The 12,017-nt window shown below is 43.7% G+C and overlaps 1 pseudogene across 1 annotated transcript; it reads left to right on the top strand.

The window, feature by feature from the left end:
• Positions 1–3,468: 3,468 nt before the first annotated feature.
• LOC311351688 (solute carrier family 45 member 4-like) lies at positions 3,469–10,517 on the top strand (annotated as a pseudogene). Its single transcript has 12 exons — positions 3,469–3,727; positions 6,819–7,007; positions 7,109–7,288; positions 7,477–8,119; positions 8,368–8,524; positions 8,676–8,937; positions 9,139–9,258; positions 9,353–9,452; positions 9,565–9,645; positions 9,746–9,846; positions 9,973–10,017; positions 10,221–10,517. The product of its transcript is annotated as a solute carrier family 45 member 4-like (transcript).
• The last annotated feature ends 1,500 nt before the right edge of the window (positions 10,518–12,017 follow it).

The following is a 12,017-nucleotide window of genomic DNA, read 5'->3' as shown; positions in this document are numbered from 1 at the left end:
TGGCCCTGTCATGTGACTCCGAGAGAGGCAACGGAGAAGTGGGACTTTTGCATCACTATGTTTTGTTTCACTGCTAAAATGAAAGTGTGACGGCAGGCTTGCATCTTCAACACAGGATCATGAGAAACAGTTGATGATATTACAAGGACTAGCACATCTAGAGCGGCACACATTTACACAAAGAAGCTTTGAAACTGCCCTGGGGGATGAGTATATCACAATCAATGATCTGACAAGTGCCAGTGCTAAGAGACCACCCTCCTCAAGGACAATGTGAGAGGAGAAAATATTGTCAATAGACGACAGATTTTTCGACCTTTGATAATGAGATGTTGGCTCACTTCAGCGACTGCCCTTGGAGACAGAGGTATAGCTATGTCCATGTGGATCTCTGTACAGAAATAAATGTACTAGAAGATACTTATTTTTTTAAATACAAGCACTGAGTCAGACCAGTGGCGTAGCCAGAAATGTCCACGTGGGTGGGCACAGAAAAAACAGGCGGGCAAAGCCAATTTGATTGAACATACGATAGGCCTAGATTATGCACCATACAAACACTAATCAAAGGCATGTTATATTCCGTCACCCTCTTAAAGTAATGGCCTAAGTCATATTATTGACATTATGACATAAAGGTGTCAAGAAGGGGAAGATAGTGAAAGGGAAGGGGGAGGGAAAAGGGGGATAAAAATAGAGACAAAGACAAAAATGTATTTCTATTCCAATGTTCCTTTTGAACCCTAGTGCGCTGAAGACAGTGAAAAAGATAAATCTATCAGCATAGTCCAACATATACTCTGTGATTACACATAGCAATCTGTGTATAGCATTATTTAAAAACCAAGCTGAGAACTGCTGTCAATAGGCCCGCCCAGGCTACGCCTCTGTGTCAGACTGGATCATGTATAGGAATGTCGGCCTACTCCGCAAATGGTCTATGAAAAAAATAATCTGGGGATATTTATCATGCAACTGTTCATAACTGGAGTTATGAAGCAAAATATAAATTGTGCTGGTCAATATCTAATCTGTATATATATATATATATATATATATATATATATATATATATATATAATCTAATTGTGAATAACAATCACTTTAATTATTGTCAAGGCAAAGAAATCCATTAATGTGTACATGATTTAACCCTCACATTTCAAATTCACACAGCCCCATGGTGAGCCTGGCCCCTAATTGTAGAAGTATAAGTGGGTATATGTAGTGGGCCATCCAACGTACATCCGCTTCACATTTAACCTGTTAAGTAAACCTTCATGAATAAAGTTAGCTAGCCCATCAGTCACTTTTTACTCAAGTGTAGGCCTAATGTAGTGAAGGATGACTAACCATCTATTGGTTGTATCCATAAACCATTTGTTTGGGAGCAAAAAATAAATAGGAAAATGGAATAAAAGCAAAGGTAGGAAGACTGTGTACATTTTTTTAAAAATTTTAAACTAGTGAAGGAACTACCTATCCCATAAACCATTGCGAACTGTGCACCATCAGAGGGCCGTGACTCCTCCCCCAAGAGGTGCGTAGTGGGTCGGGTCCGGTGACGTCAGCCCCCCGCCCCGCGCTCTCCCGGTTTACGCTTCATACCGTAGTAGATACCGGTGAGACTGATGGGCGAAGTGACCAGGAGGACACCCGCTGCTGCTCAAAGTGCCTCCGGAGGAGTAACGCGACTCTTATAACGATTTTCGTTCACGAAGTACCTTCCGCACGCGAGCCACGCGACAGGTGCGTGGCACGAGGCTCTTTATTTACAGGTGTGGTTCACGTGGTGACGGAGCAGCGCCACAGCTGGTAGCTAGCCCCGACTCACCGTGGACCGCTGACCTGTGGATGGATCATATAACGCAGGGGTGCCCAGACCTTTTCGGCGTGCGAGCTACTTTGAAATGAGCAGGTCTTAATGACCTACCTACATTAAAATATGCTAAACATGTATTTATTTATATTTACTGAGTACATACTCTGATGACTTGCACTGAATGGAGTAAGCCAGGGTTGCATAGTCCCGGACAGTAGTGCTGGTAGCTGGTCTCAAGCAGGCTTCCGAATGACCATCAGTCATGGTGGAATGGTATTTGCACTTAATAATCTTCATTAGGGAAAAGGCTGACTGGCATAATTAAGTAGAGCGAAATAATGCAGTCAAGGAGGTAGCATCTTTCCTTATGTTTGGATACTTTTCCTTTGGGAGTAAGTTCCCACGTTTAGGTGGAGAACGTTATTCTCATAGTGGTATACCGACCAGTAAGATACTGGTGTTTACTGTGGGTAGTGTCAGTAACCGTGTCCCGTCCCGGGACCGCTGTACACACACGGGTCCTCCAGACGCGGTGTTGGGACTCTAAAGCTATCGTGACTCTTAAAGTTATGTGTGCCTGCAAAACATCAGTTTCAGATCTTGTTCAGCCGTCGTGATTTCCAGTAGGATTTAGAGAAATGTATAAAGATATTTCTTAGTATTGTTTTTCTGCAGATTGTCCGTTTGTGTTTTGCTTATTACCTGTTTAATGATGGAACTGAAAGAAAACGTTAATTTGCATTAATGTTATACCATTTTGTGTCAGTAATAATTATTGTATGTATGTTTAATCTCAGAATCTGTATGTTGTAGAGCTGACTAAAAAAGTTTGACTTCCCTGTTTTATCCTTTTCTTTCACAATAACTGCAGCAACAAGCATTCCTCCACATATTTTCTGTCTGATATATTTTGTCACTTAACTGGCACTTTTTTCTTTTTCTTTAGATTACTGAGGGATTTAGGGCTATGCTAAGAAGCTGGCCACCAATTCACCTGTTCTGCTGATAGAGGCCTACACCCAAACCAAAAAGGACAGCATTCCCCACACCACAGCCAACACACCACAGTCTGCACAGCCTCTTTGGTATCTCCAAATTCTAACAAACTGCACTGCCTTCCACTGAATTACTATGAATCTTGATCTTGGAATCGGTACAAAGTGTACACATTAACATTGTATAATCGGACTGTGTAACTGTGAAATCAATTGAGCTATTTGTTTGATTTATTTTATACCTCATATGTGGTAAAGAATAAAACAGCAGATTGTACTGCAGCTCAAGTGAAAGTCTCATGGTCGTCATGGGAGTATCAGCCAGTTTGCTTTACATGTAAATCCCCATAATTGGAGAAGGAGGAACCTGACTGGCATTCATGAATAAGCAGTAAGACGTAATTGTATTTATTTATATGGAGTCGTCATTTAAGGATGCCAGCTTAAAGGTCAACATGGATGCTACATAACGGGCACAAGTTAAACTGAATCCACCCCCTTTGTGCAGTGCAACAATAAAGATTCAAGATTAAGAAATTTAATATACAATACAAGTAATAATATAAGTAGATCAATTATATTAATTGAAAGGGAAGTCTCATGTTCACATAGCGGGTTACATATAAAAGATAAATACCCCATTAGCAAAAAATGGTTCCTCCGAGGAGCATACCTCCTCTGATCGAAGAGGACGAAGAGGAGCTGACCGGGGACCCCGAGATCAGGGGCTTACCTGAGAAAGACAAGCTGATGGTTGTTCAGGAGAGACAGGACGAAGACGAGGGTGAAGCCAGACCAGGGAGGATCTCCGTGCGACGCTGGCTGATGCACGGAGCAGTGATGATTGGACGGGACTAGTTCTGCTACGCCATGGAGACCGCCCTGGTGACGCCCGTGCTGCTGCAGATAGGTAGGAGCCCCTGACCCGTGTGCCAAGGTGCGGAGGTGATTGTATTGACAGAACGCAGCACAAGAACAAGTGATGCTATTGAAATATTAGCATGAATAAACAATGACACTATGGCACTCCTATTCTAATGGAAACAAAATATTCTCATAGTTGAAGGGGATGCTGACATTCGATAAAGTGATGCATAAACAAAAACAAGTCTCAATGATTTATCAAGTGCTACCCAGAGCTTTTATGACAAGGATTCTAAGTAAAAAAATATATTCTCTAAGCTTGTGCAACAAAAGCACATTGAGGCTAATAAAGCTGTCAGGAAAAACAATATAGCTTTTAAATCTTCTTCCATCCAGAGGTGGCCTACCCAGGATTCCCAGCAGTAGCCAGCCAGTGGCTATGCTGCTTGTTGCCTGGTTTGCCACAATAGCATAACAGGACAAAGGCCTCTACCCCTGGATAGGTAATGGTATGACAGGAATGTCCAACAAAGCATATTTTTACAGTGCTCAGAATTTCATAGAAATGTTAGCTTGCCCTTAACAAAAGTGCTTTAGAAACACAATTCCTATACTCACTACACTGCTGGGGTTTCAATCCCCCAAAAATATAATACTATCTGTGTTGATCATTAACAATTGTTCTAATAATGGATCATTCTTCCATAGGATTGAAGTTTGTTGATGTGTGATCCATCTCCTAAAGTCTGATTGTAATACATTCAAGCAGCGCAGGTGAATCAATACCATGCCTTTCAACCATTATTGCTGAGTAGAAGTCTTTTTTGATTACCCCTGTTTGATTTAGGAGTCTCTGGAGATCTGACCAGATTACAGTGTGTGGACACTATAGTGAAGACTTTATTGCTAGGTTTTAATTGCACATCTCTTCCTTTATAGTTTTCTTTAGTCAAGCATCTCGCACATGCTTATAAATGAAAGGTCTGTTCGACCTTATTGATATATCTACCTATAAAGAAAAGCTTTTTCATCAAATTCCTATTATAGTACGAACAAATTCAACATAAATTGCATCAAAATGTCTTCTTATGCCAGTTTGCACGTCACATGCTAGAATGCCTAATAACGAGCGAAATGTTGAGTATAGTGGAGAGAGACAGAAGCCTGACAGTCTCTCTGTGTGTCTTTATTATTTATGTGTGAGGAAATACTGGAGCAGAACAAGCCCAAACGGGTACACATTCCCAACGGAACCTGCAGGCCACTACCAGTCCTACCCCATTTTAGAGGATCGCATGGGCCTTCTATGATACAGATTTAATTTGTTAGATTTCATTATCATACCCTGTATTAATATTGCCGGGTTGCCTTTACTCCAAACAACAAAGAAAGTACTCCGAGCCGAGGGCCGGGCCTTGTACTGTCATGTTTTCTGTTCTACAGTCAAGAGCTGGTATGCACTATATGCAGGGGGGGTAGTATGCTGAGCATAGCTACCCTCCCATCCATTATGTGTGGGTAAAAAGGACAACAACAATCTCCCAGTTGATTCAAACTTAGTTCCCACATGACAATAATAGCAGTGTGTTATCTTGAGGTCTCCAAGTTACTACTTCTGGATTTATATGGAAAATCTCTGGAGAAATAGAGTGCCATGAAGCTGTTTAGTATTTAACAATTTTTATTATCTTGATTACGCAGGCATAACATGTTTACAAGCTCATCTTGACATGCTGATAGTGTAACATGGTTGTGAATCATTGCACAAATGATTAAACAAAAAGCACAAATGCTCTTTGTCATTTGGATACATGAGATTCATGCCATGTAAAGTGTGTGTCATTCCTCTAACTGTGGGCATCAGGTTGGGTTACTTACTGAAAGGATTTGAACACTAACCTGTTTCCCACAGAAGTGTTTTCTTTAAAAGATCTTTAAAAGTCTTGACTTTACAATGAACTGCCGCATTTTTTTTTTGTATTGTGCCTTTCATGGCAAATAATATCGAGTTCTGTGTCAGTTGTGTGCCAACATAGTGCTGTCCAAAATGTTTTTTATTCAATACTTAGTATTGAGTTTACTTTTAGGTGTATTTTAAGGATATGCAAAGCTATTCCCTAAATGTGAACCTAACTTGAATCACATTTAATTTAACAGTTTAATCAAAACCGTCTTCTGTCCTAGACTCATTTAAACCCTCACAATCCTGACCCGGCAAGCAAGATCTGGCTTTACAAGGGGATACTGAGAGCAAAAGAAAGAAAATTATATTTCCCATTCCTTGGAATCTGGGCCTTATCTGACATGATGAATCTTTTTGCCTCAAGGACCCATAAGGTCTGTCGGGTAGATTTTGGAAAACTTTGGAAAACCGCCTCCTAAGCCCAAATTACCAAATATTCCTCAATACTACCCGACCATGTTGTTTTTTTGGGGTTTTGATTTTATAAAAAATTTAAGAGATATGGCCAATTTATGTGAAAATACGCAAATGAGCCAACAACAGCCAACAACAACAGTGCTCAGAGAACCACAGAGGCCTACAATTCAAGGACCACCATTCCTTAGGTAAAGTGGACAGTTTAGTTTTGATAGCTAACAAAATGATGTCACAGGGTCATTTTGATGTCGCAGGTGCTCTCCAAGCTATTTCTTATAATGGAAGTCAATGGTGAAAAAAAACCGCTGACTTCAACCATTCCAAAGGCAAACAACTCAGGGTTGTGAAAGTTGGTACACGTATAGAAACTGCGCGTAAGCAGGCCTCCAAAAAGTAAAGTACCTCTTCAGTGATGGGGGACTCCATAACTCGTAATCAAACTAAAACTATCAGCCCCATTATTGGATCAATAACAAGCCCACTTCAAAGTGGCCCAGAAACTTGCCATGCTCGCACGTTAGACTCCCTAGCATTAGCATGACGGCATGCTTGCAGAATATTGTGCACACGACAAGTTGCCACAACCGCATGCATTCTTTCAGAAAATGCATGTGTGGCAACATGTCTAGTTTCCTCAATTTTCTTCATTCCTCTTTGTGCAACAACGGCAAGAAAAGCACCAACATCTGGATATTGCTCAAGAATCTGAATTCTCACGGTTTCTCTCGGTCCTTCCATTTTCTCTGTGTGTTCCTAGGCCTGCCAGAGCAGTACTACAGTCTGACTTGGTTCCTCAGTCCCGTCCTGGGTCTGATCTTCACCCCTGTGATCGGCTCGGCCAGCGACCGCTGCACCCTCCGATGGGGCCGGAGAAGACCCTTCGTCCTGGCCCTCTGTGTGGGCACTCTGCTGGGCGTGGCCATGTTTTTAAATGGCTCTTTAATAGGTGAAGACCACGTGGTCTGATGACATTGTTCACACCTGGCACCTGGACATGTTCTCTGTGCACATGAGTGTGTGTGTTTAACTGTTTCACTGCGTTCCCAGGCCTCGCCATAGGCGACACTCCAGGTAGCCAGCCAATAGGCATCGTGTTTACGGTGGTGGGTGTCGTGGTGCTGGACTTTTGTGCTGACGCATCCGAGGGACCAATCAGAGCGTATCTTTTAGATGTTGCTGACACAGAGGAGCAGGATTTGGCCCTGACCATCCACGCATTCTCTGCTGGTAACGATCACGACGTGTCCCATCAGACCTTCATAAACACTAACGTCTCATTAAAAAAGATGCCACAGCGGTACAGCGCGCTACCTCCACCTTTTTTTTGCTCGTGGAACAAACTCAAATACTTTATTTTGCATACTTGGCATCTTTAGGTGTTCTGCCGCATGATGTGTGTGTCTCCCTCCTCTTAGGCCTCGGGGCAGCGGTGGGCTACGTGCCGGGTGGTCTCGACTGGACCTGAACACGCTCTTGGGGAGCGTGTTCAGGTCCCAGGAACGGGTCCTCTTCATCTTCGCGGCGTTGATACTCAGCGTCTCGGTGGTGCTTCACCTGTTCAGCATCCCTGAGCAGCCGCAGGACCCCGCGCAGGCCGCCGCCGCCGGGGAGGAGGACTCGGCCAGCCAGCTGTCTCTCAGGCCCAATGGCAACGCTCTCCCTTACATCGATGTCATCGTTGAGGAGGAGGACGACTCCCCGCACGACCGCGACAGAGCCGATGCGGAGCGGGACAACAACATGGACTTCTTCAGCGTGGAGCGCGCGCGGAGTAAAAGTGACTCGGTCCTGGCGATGCCCGAGGCCACCATCAAATTGGATCCTGACCTTCACCCGGACGCGCATCATTTCCTGCCTGAGGCGAAACCCTTCCTGTCAGAGACACTGGGAGAGTTGGATGGTGCCTTCGCACCGTCTGATGCTGGTTGTCGGTCTGTCTGTTCACCTCTTCTTCCCTGTAGTACTGTGCCCCCTACTGGTGTGATGGTGGAATTACAGCCAGTAAGCCATTCTCTGACCCGAACATCAGACAATCATCCGGACAGCCTGAACAAAAAGGTGCAATACACTTTTATTATTATCATTGAGGCATTTCCCACTTTTGGTAGGGCATTATTTCACAACAATGAGCTTGTCTTTGGAGTGGTCTCGTAGATAGGATTACAATATAATCTATACTTATAATACCATAATTAACAACTCTGCCATTTGTTCAGCACAGCCATTAAATCTTTGTTCTCTGATCCTCCTTTTACAGAAATGGCTCTGTCTTCTCAGCCAATAAGTTCTTCTCTTATTTATTCCAGTGCCAGCCCAAGACGGTAAATGGAGTCAAACAGGGTGCGTCTACTGCTCACTCCCCCCCCCCCCCCCGCCAATCGCTCGGCACCTACCAAGTCGGGGACTCGACTTTCAAACACGTCAAACCCACCGCGACCCCACCCTCCCACCTTCTACAGACAAGTATGGTTTCACCATTTGAAGTTTGAATTAGAAGATAAACAAATGAATGCATGGGGCTGAACGACATTTTTACATTCATCGTTGCTTTTTGTCGCGTATGAATGATGAAAGTTAAAGAAGACTTTGTTATCCATCTCACCCCCCCCTGCAGCCCTCCTTCACCTTCTCGTACTATGGACGGGTGGGAACGCAGCCCCTCCGCAACCGCCGGATCAACCCCGGGGCTCCACCGGCCCGTCACGCTGTCCCGCAGTCTGAACGACCTCTCCACGCTCCGCCCGCACGCCCAGAGGCGCGAGCTGCAGCGCTCGGCCAGCAGCCTCTCCTCCGACACTCTGGCCGGCGAGGGGGAGGCGGAGGGGGAGGCGGAGGGGGGCACCACCGTCCGACTCCTGTGGCTGTCCATGCTCAAGGTGATGCACGGGGCGGTCAGGAGGCTGTTCTGCTCTAGGGTTGGTCTGTACAATCACTGTTCAGTCTAGTAGTGAACTGGCCTCTTTAGTGTGGCGTCTATTTGGCCTTGGAGTACAAACACAACCCTTAAGTGTCCCCGAATTCATTAGCATTGGCAACGACCACGAGCGTGACGGCACGTGTCTGTGTGTCCCGGACAGATGCTGAGGGAGCGGTGGCGGCTGTGTGTGTGCCACCTCCTCGCGTGGTTCTCCTATTTGGCCATGGTTGTGTTTTACACAGACTTCATGGGACAAGTCATCTTCCAGGGTGACCCCACGGTAAGACACTGTGTGATACACAGACACATGAATGATAATCAGAGGAGTAGGCGCCCTCTCTGGGGTGGAAGACAGCGTGTTTGTTTCTGTGCAGGCTCCATCTAATTCGACAGAGCTGCAGAACTACAACAGAGGAGTGCAGATGGGCTGCTGGGGACTGGTGGTTTACGCTGCTACCGCCGCGCTCTGCTCTGGTGAGCTTCACTTGATGTGCTAACACACTCTAGGTCTGTTCTGATCTCCTCACAAAATCAACACATTATAGAGAGCCCTCATTCAATCTCTTCCTCACTCTCCTCCCTCCAGCCATCCTTCAGAAGTATCTTGATAGATTTGATCTCAGCATCAAGATCATCTACGTGGTTGGAACTTTAGCATTTTCAGTTGGTAAGTCTCCTACCAGCGTAGAATATACAGCATTCAAGTTTCTGTTTTAGTTTTTTTTCATTAAGATATGTAATAAAACGCTTTCCCCCCCTCAATTTAGGAACTGCTGTCATGGTGATGATCAGTACCATGGGAGTCATCTCCATGAGTATCTCCTACTGTCCATAGGATTTACTAGGACAGTATCATGAAATCAAAGAGGTAACACACACACACACACACACACACACACACACACAGGATTAAGCAATGATTTGTAATTTTTAAGACCTTTGTTTTACTCTTTTAACTGATTGCATTTATTTGCTCTTGTTTGCTATTACACAGTATATTAATCACAGCCCTGAAAAATCTCGACAAGGTTTTGGTATTGTACATTTATTATTATGTAATCATATCAATTACCATATCAGTTATATTATTTAAGTAATCCAGCTGGATGCACACAATTCAATAATAATAATAGACATGAAGAGCCTTTAAGGTTGAGTGGTAGAATGTTGTGGAAGCTGAGCAGCTATTATACTGCGTTGTTCTGCGTAAATGGGAGGTTGTCTTCTGTGTTTGACTCCCAGGTGTACGTCAGTCAGATCCTGGCCGCCTCGGCTCTGGGAGCGGTGGTGGAGGCCGTGGGCAGTGTTCGTGTAATCCCCATGGTGGCCTCCGGGGGCGCCTTCCTAGGGTTCCTCGCTGCCTGTTTGCTGGTCATATACCCTGAGGCGGTAGCTAGCAGCTTGGAGCAGAGCATGGTGGCTCTGCTAAAGGAAACTGACCTCGGTGCAGAAAGGACCAATCAGGGGACAGCTAAGCTGAAATCGATTGATTCTGCGGAACCAAGTGTTGTTGGTGCGCAGTACGACCCCGCTGTGTGAGTGGGGATTCACTGGTTCAGGTTCATCGAATCTGTCCCCAAATCACTTGAATGAAGTGTTCATAACTATTGGACTCTGTCTTAACACACCGAATTCAGAAGAAACCCGTTCCACGTGTGACTTTGACACACTCTGACTTGATTTGGGAGTTTGGAGAAAGTGTGAAACCATGGCAACCTCAGGGATGGTGTTAGTGTTTGGATGTGTTGTGTATTATGAATGAATGTGCTAGTCTACTATAATCAGTTAAAGCACACAGGTGCACCAGTCATGAAATATTTGCTCAGATTAAATATTTATTATTTTACCTATTGATGCTGTGTATATTCGGATGGCAAGCAAGTACAGCACTGCTAGAGTGTGAAACAATAGTTTTGTATGATCTTTGAAAGAAATGTCCTTGGCAAGTTTCAAAGAGCATTGCTAAACTGCTAAACCAGCAACTGTGTCGTAAAGACGATGTGAATGTATTTGTGATGATGACTGACTTAACCTGGGTTTTACAAAATTATGTATTGCACTCTTTTTTTTATTCAAACCTTGGTGCTGGACGCATAAATCTTATGTCTATTTGAGGAAAGGGACTTTAAGCTTGCTGTCAACAGACACCGTTTTCTCTGAAATCGGAAAGACTTTAGGGCGCACTCAGACTAGGTCATCTATACCGTGGCCGAATACGTTTGCCCCCTAAACTCTAGACCGTTTGGCTAGTGTGAGCACGCCATCCGTACTCAAGTACAGTTAAATTCCGTGGCCTCAGTACACTTCGGAGAGGTGTGCTCACACACACGGGTACGCAACCCAGATGTACAAGAGGCAACCGTACTCAGGCCCAGTTGAGATTGCCTAGTGTGAGCTCAGGCCAGTTATTCGTAATGTAGCTTTTCTACACATACTTCATGTAGGTGTTTCAAAGTGTTTCAATCAATAATGAATTGTGGTTTATTTGAACTCTAATGAAAGTCAAATGGATACAGCCTTTTGACAAGTATATTTCCATTGGCTTTCCTAATGATGGAACATAAAGGAAGGTAAATTAAAAAGAAAATGGTGTTCATATCGTGATCAGAGGACAGCATGGAAATAGGACACTTTGATAAATGCCTTTGGTAATTGAGTGTTTTTTTATTGTCTTGAAATGACATAAATATGTTTGATCATATATTTGACTGAAAGGTGTAATTCAAGAGGTATTTCTTATTAATCAAGAAATGCATGGAAGGGGATAAATACTTGATCCATGTAAACCCTTTGTGCCTGAATCATAAGGATATAATCCTTGTACCTGTGACGGTTGATACAAACATATACATGTTTATATGTATAAAACATACGTATATATGCATATTTTATATATACTGTATATTTTTTTACAAAATGAAAGTGTTTGCTATTTGAAAGTGTTTTGGTCTTTCTCCCAGTTTTATAATTTTCTAAATAGTCAATAGTGTGTAGTGCCTACTGCATATTTGACAATTGCCTTACCACTTACTGAGTCCT

This window comes from Micromesistius poutassou, assembly GCF_964030765.1.
Source record: "Micromesistius poutassou genome assembly, chromosome: 8".
Lineage (NCBI taxonomy): Eukaryota > Metazoa > Chordata > Actinopteri > Gadiformes > Gadidae > Micromesistius > Micromesistius poutassou.
Note: the sequence above shows the minus strand (reverse complement) of the source record. Positions and strands in the feature narration are given on the sequence as shown.